Here is a 14,844-nt window from a genome sequence, read left to right on the forward strand (position 1 = left end):
TCATTAAGAGACAATGGTTACCGTCTGGCAGTCTCAGCACCATCACCAGTTTTCCGTTTTCGCCAGGTCAAAACATAAAGCTTCAAAACGTGTTGTGAAATAAAAGATATTGTACAGAACCAGTGCACATGTCGGGACCTACGTGAAATGGACATTTCGTATAGCGGATAGTGCAATTCTTCAAGTCTGCCCATTTCCTACGTGCGTCTTGGGCATTAAATATATTGATGCGCACGCATGTCCTCTCGCGTACCCGTGCTACGCAATGGGATAAATCTTGTATTGTCTTGGATTCCTTTATTTATTATGTATTGCAAATGTGTACAGGCCGCTTCCTCACCAGTCCCCCGTTGTGGGCGTTTGCCATGCTGTGAAAACCGTCATCATATTGCCCATGCGGACACGCTTCTTGGTCGATCCTCAATTGTGGCTACGTGTCATACTATAGGAACCATAATCATCAGCACGCGGTGATCATCGCCGAGAACTAGTTGGTGTTGGCACGAGTGGAGCGTGCTTGTTCTCTGTTTCACCGAAATGCCTGTATAAAAATACTGACAAATACATCCACAAAACGCAACATGCGTTTTCCGCCTCCGTTATAAGGATCATTCTACATCGCCTTACTTCGATATCACGTGCTTGCACGGTTCTGTAAAGTGCCTATTTCTCCGCACTCTCAGGCATTCCACTACAAAGTGCTTAGTGAAACGATGCCTAGGAAAGCTAGGTTAATTAGGAAAGGCGTTTTTGTAATATCGAATAAGTGCCGCCTCTGTATTGTACCGGAAACCATAGAAAACTGCTTTATCGACTGCACCAAGTGCTTCGGGCTCGAGGCACTTGGTGAGGATGGAAATGTTGCCCCTGATGTTCACCACATCCTTGCCAGTGCTGTTCATCTCATTTGAGCAACATCTGAAAAATGTTTCGTTTTATTTCACCTCTTTTTTTCCGTTTGGTACAACATGGCATGCTTAACAACCATACACTAAGCTATAGCTTGAAAAGCAGGAAGTTAGGCTTTCCGCACTTCAATGTCGCCGAAGGGTGCACCATCAGATGTTCCTCAACATCAGAAGTTGAAGTATTCTCAATATATCTGAAAGTTTTCATTTAAGCGCAACAAGTTCCATACAGCTAACTTACAGCCTGCTAACATAATAATTTTTTAGGGCATAGGAAAAGCACGGATTCACTACTGCACCTTTAAACAGTTCAGAGAGAGCAAGAAATGGAATTACGCCTTCGTGGGGCAGTGTAGGGGGGATCAAACAATATCGACATGAAAAGAATTTTGTACACTGAGTAATTAAAATAATGCTGGGTGCTGGTATAAAAAGGCAAGGTAATCGGGCACAAAGTCAGAAAGTCTAATTTAATTTTTCAGCTTCGGCAGTCCGTCGCAATGCTCATCGTAATAGATGCTGCTTTTCTCCAGACAGAAGAGGGACACCCAGGACTTGCCCTGGTTTGTTTTCTTTAGGTTTTTGTTCTTTTTATGTGTATATCATTGCTGTAATTACAGTTTGCACAATTACACTGTACGTCAAAATAATAAACCGTCGTTTTAACCGGGAATGTGATTTAACCATTTTATGTCCCCACCTTGTTCCTTCGCACTGCTTACTTTTGCCATGTATTGACCACTATTCTAAAGCTTCTATGTTAGCCTTTGAATAAAATCAGGGGTAAACCACAACACGATAATCTTTACAAGCGATTTGTACTAAGCTAGCCTTGGGACTTCATATTACTCGTTTGAGTGGAAAACACCATCGACACTGAAGACTTCGAGCAAGTTTCCATGCTATCTTTTGCCGCCTCGTCCTGTTAGTCCACCTACTCAGCGGCTCGAACAACTAAGCCATTAAACATTTGTCAGAAAGCAGCACCACCCTAGTTCATCTCACTCGCAATAACTTTAACCTATAATAGCAATATGTGGTTTTTATTGGCGCAAGGGCCAGATATGGCTAAGGAGTGCTGTGACGTACGGTGATGGTTTCTCATCGTATTATGAATGGAGTGGACAGTGAGTTGCAAATGGTAGAAATACTGTTGGTGTATCAGGCCCTAAAGACAATTCGATGTAGATTGAATAAAATATGAATATTAAAGCATGACAATGACTGATGATTCGGGCTATGAGCATAAAAGTTCCGTTAAGAAGTGATGACATAATAACACGTATGCTGTAGCACTTGAAGTCGAGTGCTGAGAGGCACGTGCGATGAAAACATCTTGCAGTGCCGCTGCAGCCTGCAGGACAACGATGCGCTGCAGATAACCTGGCCAAATGATTTCTAAGGCGGTTACATCTGCTCAGAACTTTCACAGTGCTTCAGCATCAAAAAACAGTTTACGGTTCAGAAGGAATGCTGAGTGAAGAGGAATGGGTGTTGACTACATGCGGGATAAAAGTACTTTTTTACGTTGGGAATCCAGTTCAGGGCATTGGATAAGAACAGGGAGGAGTGTAAGACTGCAGCCGCCCATATCACAAGTCAGAGGATCACTGCAAACAAAGCCGTAAGAGTGTGTTCCTTAGGTATCGCCCATCCTTAGCCTGGAAAGGAGCGCTTCCCTGTGTCTTGTTTTCTCTGATATTTATTTCCCTATTCTTGGATTGATCATATGTAGCTCATTTGTCACTTCAATATCTCACTGCCTTTGGCAATATTTCGGCAACTCATTGCGCAGTACGTGTGAAGCATAGCTATGTTTGGGTCTGTGTATTAAAAATTACTACGTGGCACGTTCGTCTGCAGCTACACTGCCTTACTCTATGTCGAAGCACGCAGCATACAATGATAACTTGCTTGCCCGCGTAAGCTGAGCATAACAACCCGTACAGTTAATTAAAAAGTGAATTCTTGTGTTTTCGTAGATTCGTTAAAGCGCTATCCACGCTGAATGTGTCTGGGAACACAATTGCTTTCGCTAGATTTATTAGGCTTATGTGCTTAACTGCCGAGAAAATTGCTTATGCTTCGGCTTTGGAAATACTTAGATGCGGATTTACTGCACCAGACACTTAAAGAGACGGTCCCAGAGCTGCGTAAGCTACGCCGGTAAGAGATCTGGAAGTGTCCGTATAACATTCAGCTGACGAATACTTCGCCTGAAGTTCGTAGAAGTGCGAACGCATATGAGTCTCACGTGCACGCTTAAAAATATCTGCAAAAGACACATCGCACTCCCCAGTCTGCCTCTCCCAAGGCGGTGGAAGCCAACTGGGAGCCATTAGGATGGTCTCTTGAGGTAGTACGCTTGTTCCTGCAGCCAATTCTTCTAAAGGCATGGGCAAAGCCGTCAGGACAGACGGAGGGTTTCGATAAAGTCTGGCATCAGGTATGTCGCTTATAATAGAATGACATGGGTGTTCAACATCTGTCTGTACCCTCGAGGAGTAAGGAAAACTTAAACACGTTTTTGGTGATGCAGAGATTGTTCACCCAACTCAACATACAGGCTTTGCACAGGGCTAGTCCTTAAGACACCTGTAGCAAGTCGGGCACTAAGGTGGTAAACTGGGTCTAACATTCTTAAGCACTAGTTGTTGTAGAGTTACAAACTAAGTCTCCGTAGTCAAGGCGTGATTGATTAAGACTTTTCTATAAGCTAAGGAGGCATCTCCTTTCGTTTCTCATGAGGCGCGTGTCAAGAGTTTCAGCAGATTTTTCGCCTTCAGGCACTTCCTTTTCAGACACTTCCCATAAGGGAGAAAAGTTAACTTAAAGACTAAAATCATGCATAAGCAGGTTATTGAAGGCTTACAGACAGTCGTTCTCCATTGACGTCTATCACTTGGTCCAGCAGTACACCTGTTTTTTTCGAGAAGAGGACGCGCGTGCTTTTTTGTGGGTTTAGTCTAAACCCATACTTGTCCGCCCACTTAGAAATCTCGTTGAGGCCAAGCCGGATCTGTCGCTCGCAGACAGCAAGAGTACAAGATTTGTAACAGATTTGCGCATATTTCGCATACACAGAATAAAACATTGTGCTTGGTATGACATTATCTAGAAAGTTACTTTTTGCAACAAATAAAATGCGACTCTGCATACGTCCTTGTGCTACCAGCCTCTTGGGTAAGTGGACGACATAAGGCGCTACCAACTCGAGCACGGAATTTGGGGTTCGAGTGGTAACTTTGAACCACAATGAGCAAGTTGCCTCAGACGCCCATTCCAACCAGATTACGAAGGATTCCAAAACGCCAAGTTGTGTCATATGCCTTCTCGATGTCTAAAAATACTGATAAGAAAAGCAGTTTATGCACAGAGACATCACGGACTGCAGCTCTTCAGCTGTTTCGGCTTTTCGATATGTTGAGGCAAATGATTCGAGCAAGGCATGTATGTAAAGTTACCAGACAACTTTTTATTCTTTACACATCTTCCTTCTTCAAGAAACACTCCATTCCCAGTTCTTGATTGCCATGAAGGAAGCTTTGTGGTCTTGGAAATGGATGGATATATGCTCAACTTGCTGCACCGATGCCTGCTTCTCAAAAACGAGGTTTATTCAAGTATTTCGCCAGGTTGTCACATCCATAGGAGGCGTTACGAGCGAGCCGCACTCACTCCTGGGTCATCTCGATGGCGACGACGCCTAGCTTCTGCTTCGGCGTAGCGCACCTGTGAATTCTGGCGTCGACGGCGCTGGGCCTTTCCGCCCGGGTAGCTTGTTTAGCAGCAGCGGCAAATGAAGGACTTCCACCGGTTGCCTCACTCTTGACTCAGAAAGAACTGGCTGAAAATAAACTATTTACATAGGAAGAGGGATTTCATTATAATATAAACCATCTGTGAGCCTCGGACATTCCGTCTCGTGCGGAACATTTCGCACCAGCCACCGCAAACGGAGCGTAGCTTGGCGCGACTGCCTCGCTTATCGGGAGGTCGCGGGAGGCAGCGCGTAGGCGCATAGGAACGTTGCACGGCGAAAAAAATGGCAGCGAGTGACTGACGCTGCTAAAGGCGTCCGCACCTCAGCCTGACACTGCTAGCGAGTCAACCGAAGGAGGCCCTGCGTTTCGGCAACCGGAGAACACCGCGCGCTCTCGCGCGGTCGCCGCCACGCAGGAGGTGGGGGAGAAGGGGTAAACGTAGTGGCGAACGGCGGTGGCTATGCGTTTCGGCTTGCGCAGCACCACCTCATCGAGATCAGCCGCCACCGAGCCGGCGCTATGATTGCCGCCACACAGGGGTGGCATTGGAGGAGGAGCGAAGAGAGCAAGGCCTTGCTCGAGTGCGCGCAGCTAGAACAGCGCGCTGGTCCCGGCTACGGAGCTGGTTACGGCGAGGGACAACGGCGAGGCACAACGGCGACGGCCATGGAAGCGCAGGAACGGGGGCCATGGAGCGGCGCTCTTAAATGTCTCGAAGACGCACGTCCTTTCGATGGCGCGGTGAATTTTATGCGAAGCATATTACGAGAGCTCAACCCAGCTCCTCAGGCGCGGCGGTGTCGCCATGAAACCACGTGACACCGTGACGTCACGACAGAGGAGAAGTGGCTTTGGCTCAACTCTTGCAAGACGGGCTGGGTGGGAATCGAACCAGGGTCTCCGGAGTGTGGGACGGAGACGCTACCACTGAGCCACGAGTACGATGCTTCAAAGCGGTACAAAAGCGCCTCTAGTGAATGCGGTGTTACCTTAGAAACGAGCTGTTTCTAAGGCGTGCGTCTCTTGCTCAGGCGCACATTTCGTTGCCGCGCCGAACGCTGCTTTGCTCGACGCTCACCGCATCCAATGCGGGGCGCGTAGTCGCTGCCCTGTAGCCCATTTTCTTACACCCCTTGGCGGGTCGACGGGAACGCTGTCGCGTTCCACTCTTGAAGGCGAAGCAGTAATGCATGAGTTGTTTCTTCGTCTAGCCGAACCAAATATAGCCAAGCAACAGCAGTTCACCAGGCTAAACAGTGGTTCAACAACTAAAATAAAGGTTAGTATGCTTCGCATCCTGGGCTTAACCTTACCTAAGCCACAGCCATTTTTTTTTACCGCGGCTGCAATAACGGCAGATTTCGCTGCGCAGTCGCACAGAGTCCGTAGATGCCACCGCCACCTGACCGGCAGAGGTCGTCAATAGCAGACGCCATAATGCAGAAGGACACCTTCAACTACTTCACCGAGTTGCACGGCCTTGATTCGTAGACGCGTTTCTCGTAAAAAGAGCAAGTAGCGACCTCTCATGGCGCGCGGTACTTCGCATTTTCATGCGATGCCATGGACGAGCTTAGTTTTGTCTCTCTGCTTATTCTTGCTTTTGGTAGATGGCAAAACACAATCAATGGGATAGCGAAAGCAAAAACTAATTTGTTCTTTTTATCGAGGTAGAACTTGTTGGCAACTGTGGTATTTAATATAATTTGGCCATTTTTGGTTGCAAAACCGGAAAATAGCTTGGCATGGACTGGGTTACGATTCGTTCGCACCTCTGATTTGTCGAGGATGCCCGTATAATCCACCAGACTAAGAGGTACTACTCAAACAAGTTTTAGTGACATCTAGTATCCCAAGTTCGCGATGAACGGCCATAAACATAAGAACCACTAATTGGCGAGAAGGGCCAAAGATATGTATCGTTTTTAAAGCAGAATTAGTTTTGCCGAACACGTAATAAGTACACTTACCGAAATTGTTAGCTAAAACCATGACGCACTGTGTTTTTGGAGAAATGTAGGCTCAAGTGATTTCCTAAGTACACTGCAATGCCAAGTAGGTGCACACTGCGAGACCAGCTGTTAAGGTTGACAAAAATTTTCTTCCCATGTTTTTCCGATATCCCCATGGAAACGCGGCACTTCGGTTTAATCAATCAAGCGACACTGGTTGTAGCTCTAAAGTATATTTCTCGTCCTCAATGCTGCGAAAAAATACGAAATCATCTCACATACTTTCTGTCAGAAAACTCTTTCTAGTTCAAATAACTCGAGGCCAACGACTACATGTGGTCATCGGCTTCGGGTTAATGGTGGCAATAACTAACTTCTATTGCTTCCCGAGTTATTGGACTCGTAAAACGAACCCGTATCTACACGTGCGAGGAACCAAGTCTCAATCCAATCGAGTAAATACAAAGCTTTAGCAGCTGCCTCTTTTGCTTCAAAGTAAGCAAAGTAACCTTGGGAACAACGTGACTTTGCTGAACAGTGGTGAAAAGCTTTCGGAACAGAGTCATGTAATGAACCAACAACAGTAGTTCAAGTTGTCTAATCATATCAATTTCGAAAACTCGAGGAATAGTGTAAGCTACAAACTGCAAGTGCATGGGTATAAAGCTTCAGGTGATATCAGACAAATCTCAACCGTAGTAATGGAAGATAGCGAAAGTTTCGTGCTGAGCTTGGCGCAGTCAATCGCTAGGCCTGTGCGAATATGCGAAATATTCAATACGAATTGAATGGTATTTGGTGATCAGTTCTTATTGGGTAAGTATTTCTCTGCTCGAAATTACCGAATATCGATTTATGTCATTCGAATATAAGGCATGACAACACCGATAGCATTCCACAGGGAGGAAGATGACAAGTGGTGACTCTTACTTCCACCGCAGAGGGGCCGTTATAGTCTTGTTGAGCCACAATTGCTGAGCCGTAGTTGCTGCACGAGTCATGAAGTGGCTGACTTTCCATCAGTAGTTTTCGATCATGAAGTAAGAATTCCTTTTCAATGAGTAGCTTACGATTTTTTTTCGCTATTTGGGCAAACCAATTTATGATTGGGAGAATCATTACATTTCCTTGAAACAATGTTTGGTGCTACATGATTGCACCTTGCTGCAAAGAAAAAAAGAGCACCACGGGCACCAATTTACCTGCGGTTCGTAGATTTTATTAGTTTCGGTTCTTTAGCGCACGCGATTGACCTTTGTCATCAAATTACAAAATCCTCAGTTGTCCTGAAGTCCAATTAAACACGACAGTACAAATGATCCAAATAAACATTTTGTTTCTTTTCGAATGGAATACCTACAAAATTTATTTCACATTGAAAGAAACATTCGAGTGTTTTACGTGCAAGAAAAAACACATAAGATTATGAGGCAGACCGTAGTGACGGACTCCTGATTAATTTACACTACAAAGAGTTCCTTAATGCGCACCCAATATACGGTTTCGCGTTCACCCCCATCGCAATTAACCCGCATCGACATACGGCCGCCGTGGCCGGGATTTGATTGGGTGATCTCACACTTGGCAGCGCAATATTCCATTATTTAAAAATAGGAAGTACGTTTGATAATCGGAGGTCCTCCTTGCGAATATTGTAATTTGATTGATTGAAAAAAACTGCAGTTCGAACGTCCCTGTAAATACGAGGATCGATTTGTAGCCAACGATAACGTGGTCGGTCGGTGCTGTATATTAGCTTGTTAAATATCGTATAACAGTGAACTAGCCTTGGAGGTCACTAGCCAATAACTTCGCAGGTAAACACGTCAGGTATCTGTGATACACACAGCTATAACTTACTGCCTGTTGCATTGCATGTTCGGTTGTCGACCTGGAAGCGGCAGTGCCGTGAACCTTATGTGCATAAATCTTGGCTGAAAGCTGAGTTTGTGATACGTGGGCTTCTGACTTCCTGCAGTTGTGTCTATGCTTCGAGACGCAGGCAACCAGTGTATAAAAAGGAAATGTAATGCGGCCATTCGGCATTCTCGAAGCCTTGGAGAACTATGAACATGCTGGCGATCACCTGCTTCGGCTTTCTGGCCCTTCTTAACCTGGTTGTAGCGGAGGGATCCGTGCAGAGACCGAAGGTAACGCACTGTGAAGGTGAGACCCCTATCATCGTGGTCATTTCTGCTTGTTCTTGGTTTGTACTTCCGCCTTTGAAATTGGAGGTGTCGTGAAGCTAATTGTCAAGATTTTCATTGAAATGTAACCACCATCAGACAGAATCATCTCTTGAACACTGCAATCGTAAAAAAATCTTATTCGCATCTATGCTGCCATTTGTTTTCCTTTATTATGTACACGACGAACCGAACAAGAACGATAAGTTGTTTGAAAAAAGTCTGCGCAATTAATGCTCTTCTACCACCGCATAGGGAATCATTGCAGAAGCGGTGACTCTCTGAATATCGTTGCACACAATGTTTCGCTCAAGGAATCCGCGAAGACAGAACCGATTTATAGCTGCCAGAAAGATAGATGCTGCGTGGAAGTGATGGAGCTGGGAAGGAATAGGTAGTGGAGTGGTGCGACCTAGCTGGGCACGTGACACGAACATAGGCGGCGGTTGTTGTGGTGTGCCGCCGGCTTTCTACATTGCACAATGCTCTCCACCCACCGCACGGCTTTGCTTGGAGGTGGCTGCCACACAGTGGCAACTGTGGTTCGCTCAGGTACATGCATGGGTGCGTGGCTGTATAGCGGTACGTATTGTCAGTCTGGGTAGTGAGATACCTAGGGAAGCGGCATGGTGCGTTACGCAGCCATAGTTGCGATTCATGCGAATCGTGGTAAATAGCAGCGAACCAAAAACAATTAACCTGTTCTGCATTGGTTGAGAAGAGGCGCCGCTGTAGGCTTGAAGATAAAAGTAGGAAGACTTAGAGCTGCACCAGAGAGCGCCAGTAGAAAATAATGTAATAACTGTCAGATTGCCATGACGCAGCAACTTTATGTAGATGCCCAGAGATAATAATTAAATGGGTGCGATATCGCCCTGCTCTGGCGATGCAGACACCCGTGTGCAGACAGGAGGAATAAGATCTTTTTTAAATATTGCTGTTAAGCTGTGTTCGTGTAGTGTTCCTTGACGCCACTTGCACTTGATGAACGTGTCTTGCGTTTGGATGGTATTTATATTGGTTTGTTTTATTTCCTTATTCTAAAGCGTGCTGACTTCATAACAAGTGCTTTACTTCACAAAGAAACTTCAACTGGTAGTTGGCGCATGTCCTGTCCGCTTGCTGTAGTGCTCGTTCGCTTTCCCCACTTTTTATCGGTCGAGATAGACCAAGCTGGCTCAAGCCAAGTTTTAGGGTGCTCAAACGAAGGTAATTCAAGCCAACGCATGGCCGCTGAATGTTGAGCAGACCACACTGAACTTAATTGCGATGGCAATTATATGGACACTCAAGCTGAATTGGCGCCATCGTCGCCGGCGTCGGAATCACCGAGATGTTCCGTATGGAGTCCGAGTGCGATAACACCGTGGCCGCAAGGTGTACGCTGCACGTGCGGTTTACGTGCGGTGTACGTACGTGCACCAGTAGACAATAATGTAATAACTGTCAGATTGCCATGACGCAGCAACTTTATGCAGATGCCCAGAGATAATAATGAAACTCCCTGCTCTGGTGAGCGCTGTACGTGCGGCACCGGAGAGACGGGGAGGGGGGGGGGGGGTGTTATACCCCTGCGCCGGTGCCGTATGGCATGACCTAGCGCGACCACACGGGCCCTATCTTGAAAGCGATATGCGATTGGGAAATAGTGTACCGACTACTGATAGCTTCGTACACGTTGTGTTCTCGCCGCTTCCTTCGCGTTGACATGAGAGGCAGCACGAAGGTCGATTCGCTCGCTGCGGCTGCCGCACTTCCTCACTCCAGCGTTTTGACAGCGAGTGTCCGCGGTTATCGATCGAGGTGTGTTCATGTTTGCTTGTTCACGCGTGATACAGTACTTGTAAACCATTGCTTATTAATTAAATTACAAGTTTATAAGGCCGATAAAGCTACTTTCCTTACTTCGTGTCTTGTCTAATAATTTGCTCTAACAATCGATGCTTCGCTTTTCGACCGAAACTGCTACTTTTTGTCCGGTGGAAGCAAATCTGACTTCACAATTTTTCTCTGTCACGTGATTTCAGGCTCGGACGACTCTTCCATTGTGATTCAGGATGTCACAATCACGGACGCCAAACTCGGAAAGACAGCGCAATTTGAAGTCAAAGCTCAAGTAAAGCAGGCCTATGGCGTCTATCCCGTGGTGACAATCTCTTTCGCGAAACCTCAAGGACAGACCGTGCAATGCATTTACGCGATTATCCCAGAGTGAGTTTGCAATAACATTGATTGGTATGTAATGCAGAAGTCGCTGAGAGCTTGGAGCCTTCCAGCATTCATTATGACCACTTGGTGATAATATTCGATGGCTCTCCTATGTCTTCCTCTTATTCTCTTCATTGACAGCCGTGGTATCCTTATTTATCTGCATCTGCTTCCGCTGCAGACCGCGGAATGTTAAACAAAATGCGTATAGGCAAATGGTAGACTGCTCTGCTGTCTTTCAGGCTATCCTGCTTAGCTGTATAATATGTAGAGAGACTAAAGGAGCATATGTCGTTAGGAAATTTCAGTCGCTATGTTCAAAGGTGGTACTGACAGAAAGTACAGACATTATTCCACGAGATGTGCGACACTAGAGATCTGGAAATGTATCATACAGGGCCTGCGAAATTCATTGAAATACCTGTAGACCGTGCACAGATTACCTGTTTAAATATTTTGGTGGACAGTACACAGAATAGGCAACACATTTTTGTGAGGAAACATACTTAGAATGGGCCATAGACGCAATCTGACTCTATGAAATGGCAGTCGCACAAGGGAGCGTTTCTGCCCTCTACGCGCTCTGTCTGCTTCGCGCTTTGCGAGGAAATACAGAAAACTTTAAAGACTTGCCAAGCATCCCTTTATGTAAGACTTATCAGATGATATCAAACATTTGACCTTCCCCTTGCTATCCTCTTGGTGCGACAGTAACCATACGAGTGCTGAGATAGCACCATGGCCACTGTGTCAAATTCGCAAACGCGCTTTAAATTTCTGCGAATGGAAACGTCTTTAATAAAGTAGTTCTGATCATCATTCTCCATTGGTGATGTTACGAGTTCACGCAGGAGTGTAGGGCTTGAGCCAAAGAATTTTAACAAACACAACCATTTTACAGAGCAGTATCTGGCGTATTTTCATGCGTACCTGCAGTATGGTATGGTATGAAGAACTTTATTTAGGTCCTGAGGGATCAGTCTAGGACTGATGCGGGCCGCTCCCACGTCGGTACAGAGAGGCCGAGCCCCTCTGCCATCACACGGGCCCTCTGGACAGCCCTGAGTTGGTCCGCCAGCACTTCATTGTGCAGCATTCGCTGCCACCACTGTTCACCTCGAGAACCATCACCGGCCAACGCCAAGCAGCGCCACAGCATGTGTTGTAAATCGAGCAAACCCCCACACTTACTACAATAGACTGAAACCCCGCAGTCCGGATTAATTTTATTCATGATGACCGCGTTAGGATACGTCCGTGTCTGCAGAAGCCTTAATGTAACCGCCTGCGGCCTATTTAATTTAGGATGTGGCAACGGGAATGCCCTGCGCCCTAAGTAATAGTGCTTGGTGATTTCGTTGTAGGTTAACAGTTGGTCCCTGTACTCAGGAGCGGGAGATCCAGCCCCTTCAGGGAGTACACGGCACACTAATCCTCGTGCCTCCCTGTGCGCCATCTCGTTGAGGTTACGCGGGGCTCCCTCCACTGTCCCCATGTGCGCCGGGAACCAAGTAACGGTATGCGAAGTGATATCCCTACCCTGCAGCAGTCGGTTAGCAGGTTCCGCAACAAGTCCTCTCGAGAAGGCTGTAATCGCAGATCGCGAGTCGCTAAACACCAAACCTCTTCTAGAATCAATTAGTGCTAGAGCAATAGCCACCTGTTCAGCAACCCCCGGATCTTTGGTGTAAATGGAAGCAGCATTTCTAACGCTCCCTTTGCCATCTACTACCACCACCGAATAAGTATTTTACCATTAATCCATGCGGCGTCAACAAACGCAGACTCCTCAGTGGCAGAATTATTTCTCTGCTCCATTAGTCTTTGCCACCTACGTAAATACATGCCACTTATCCATGTAGCAGCGTTTTGGTGCTTTTATCAGCCGCAGAAAGAGTGTTAAAATATTATTCGATATATTGTATGTGCAAAATTGAGCGCATCGTACTTGTGTTGTTCGCGTAGTGTGTTAAAAAACACAAGAACATCTTAGTGACTTGAGCTTCAATTTATGATAGCCCGTTGGTGCCCTACGAGCATCTCAATGACGTCATTGCACAATCGTCCAGCTCAACGGAGCGTCGAAATCAACAGTACTGCCAGTAGCTCGCGAAATAGTGGAGTCACCATGGTGTCTGCCTGTGACAGCGATGGTAACGTAATTATCGCAAAATAAATTACAGAATCTAGGGAGCGTTTAACGTGGAAGCTCTAAATGCAGAGACAGAGTGGATTCATCTCGATAGACTCAACATGTCATGTAATGTCAGATGATTAGCCATATCATAAGAAGCCAACAAAAACTGACACCAAGGACAACGTAGGGGAAATTACTTTTGCCTAATAAATGAAATAAAGAAACGATATAATAATGGAAATGGAAGTGCATGCAAAAAACAACTTGCAGCAGGCGGGGAACGATCCCGCAACCTTCGCATTTCGCGTGCGACGCTCTACCAATTGAACTACTGCGACGCCGTTTCCCCCTCCACTTTCTTATGTATTTATGTTTCCTAGTAGAACTCTGGGAGTGTTAGCCAGCGCCACCACTCACAAACCTTCGCGCCGGATGTGGAGCATCCTTTCTGCCGCAGGTGTCACGAGAAAGTGATCTTTTGGGATGAAGGCAACCTGTCAGTGAACCCACACATGCTACCTGGAGGCATCAATGTTACCGGATTCGAGACCCTCGTGACGTAATGAACGAGAAGAAAGGGGGTTAACCGAGGAGCCCAATGGTATGACTAATAAAAAAATCGGGCCCTTCGGTTAACCCCCTTTCTTCTCGGGCAATGTTAGATGATGACACAGGCGAGTAATGATGGCATACATGGGCAGATAAACATCCTGCCGTCTCCGCCTCCATCGTAGAACGCTTGGGAACACTTATCGACGATGTCTGGCTATCCGTGAAGTAGGCGCTTGTGAGGAGGTTAAATCTGCCCCAGCCGTTCAAGCGGAGACATAACCAAAACGTGCAGTATGAGTATGTCACTCTTTAAAATTGCACGATTCGTCGAAGTTACGTTAGGACAGATGATGCATAGAAAGCTTCCTGCGGCGTCGCACGAATGGCACCTACCTTTATTGAAGAGATATCGCCCTTTATTTCGAAGTAGCTCGGCCTAACCTTTTTATATGCTGCTTGTTTATTCCCACTCCTCTCAATAATAGAGTACTTCTGCTTTGCGATGGCCACTCTTCGTTCGAGAAAGAGTTGACGGCAGGCTGGAACAACACATGTCCTATTGAAAAAGGCACATATTCTGCACACCTATCCATCTATCTTCCTGACAACCCTTTAGCCAAGGAATGCATTGGGGTGAGTGGAATCTCGATTTTCGTGTCTCCCACAAAAGTACTAAACTAAAATGTTAGCTTAGCCTGTATTTGTCGGTTTGGTGACAGATGGAAGTTTTCGCGGGCTCTGCTGCCCGAGAATGCAATGAATGCAAAAATACAGTGAAATGTGTGTTATCATTGTGATCTAATGGTTTAGAAATAAGCAGTAAATGGAGCTCTCACTTTTTCAAGCAGACGTTTCAAGAAACAAGCACGCACTCTCGATTAATTTACTGCATAATTGTGGAGTGCCTTCTTGGATTAAGTTGGCGTGAAATTTATTAGTTCTCAAGTTGGGTTAGTGAAAAGGAGCTCAAACTACGGCTATTGGTGTACGCCTGATTGAATACAAGTGCAAAATGTTTAATCAAATTGTGTTGTAATATTTGCTTTGGAAACACTGAATTGTCTATGAGTTCTCTATCGCCTTAGTTATGACGTTATTATTATCGCCTGAGTGGAACGACAGAGTTAGCTATCGCCC

Source organism: Dermacentor albipictus, chromosome 10 (genome assembly GCF_038994185.2).
Source record: "Dermacentor albipictus isolate Rhodes 1998 colony chromosome 10, USDA_Dalb.pri_finalv2, whole genome shotgun sequence".
Taxonomy (NCBI): Eukaryota; Metazoa; Arthropoda; class Arachnida; order Ixodida; family Ixodidae; genus Dermacentor; species Dermacentor albipictus.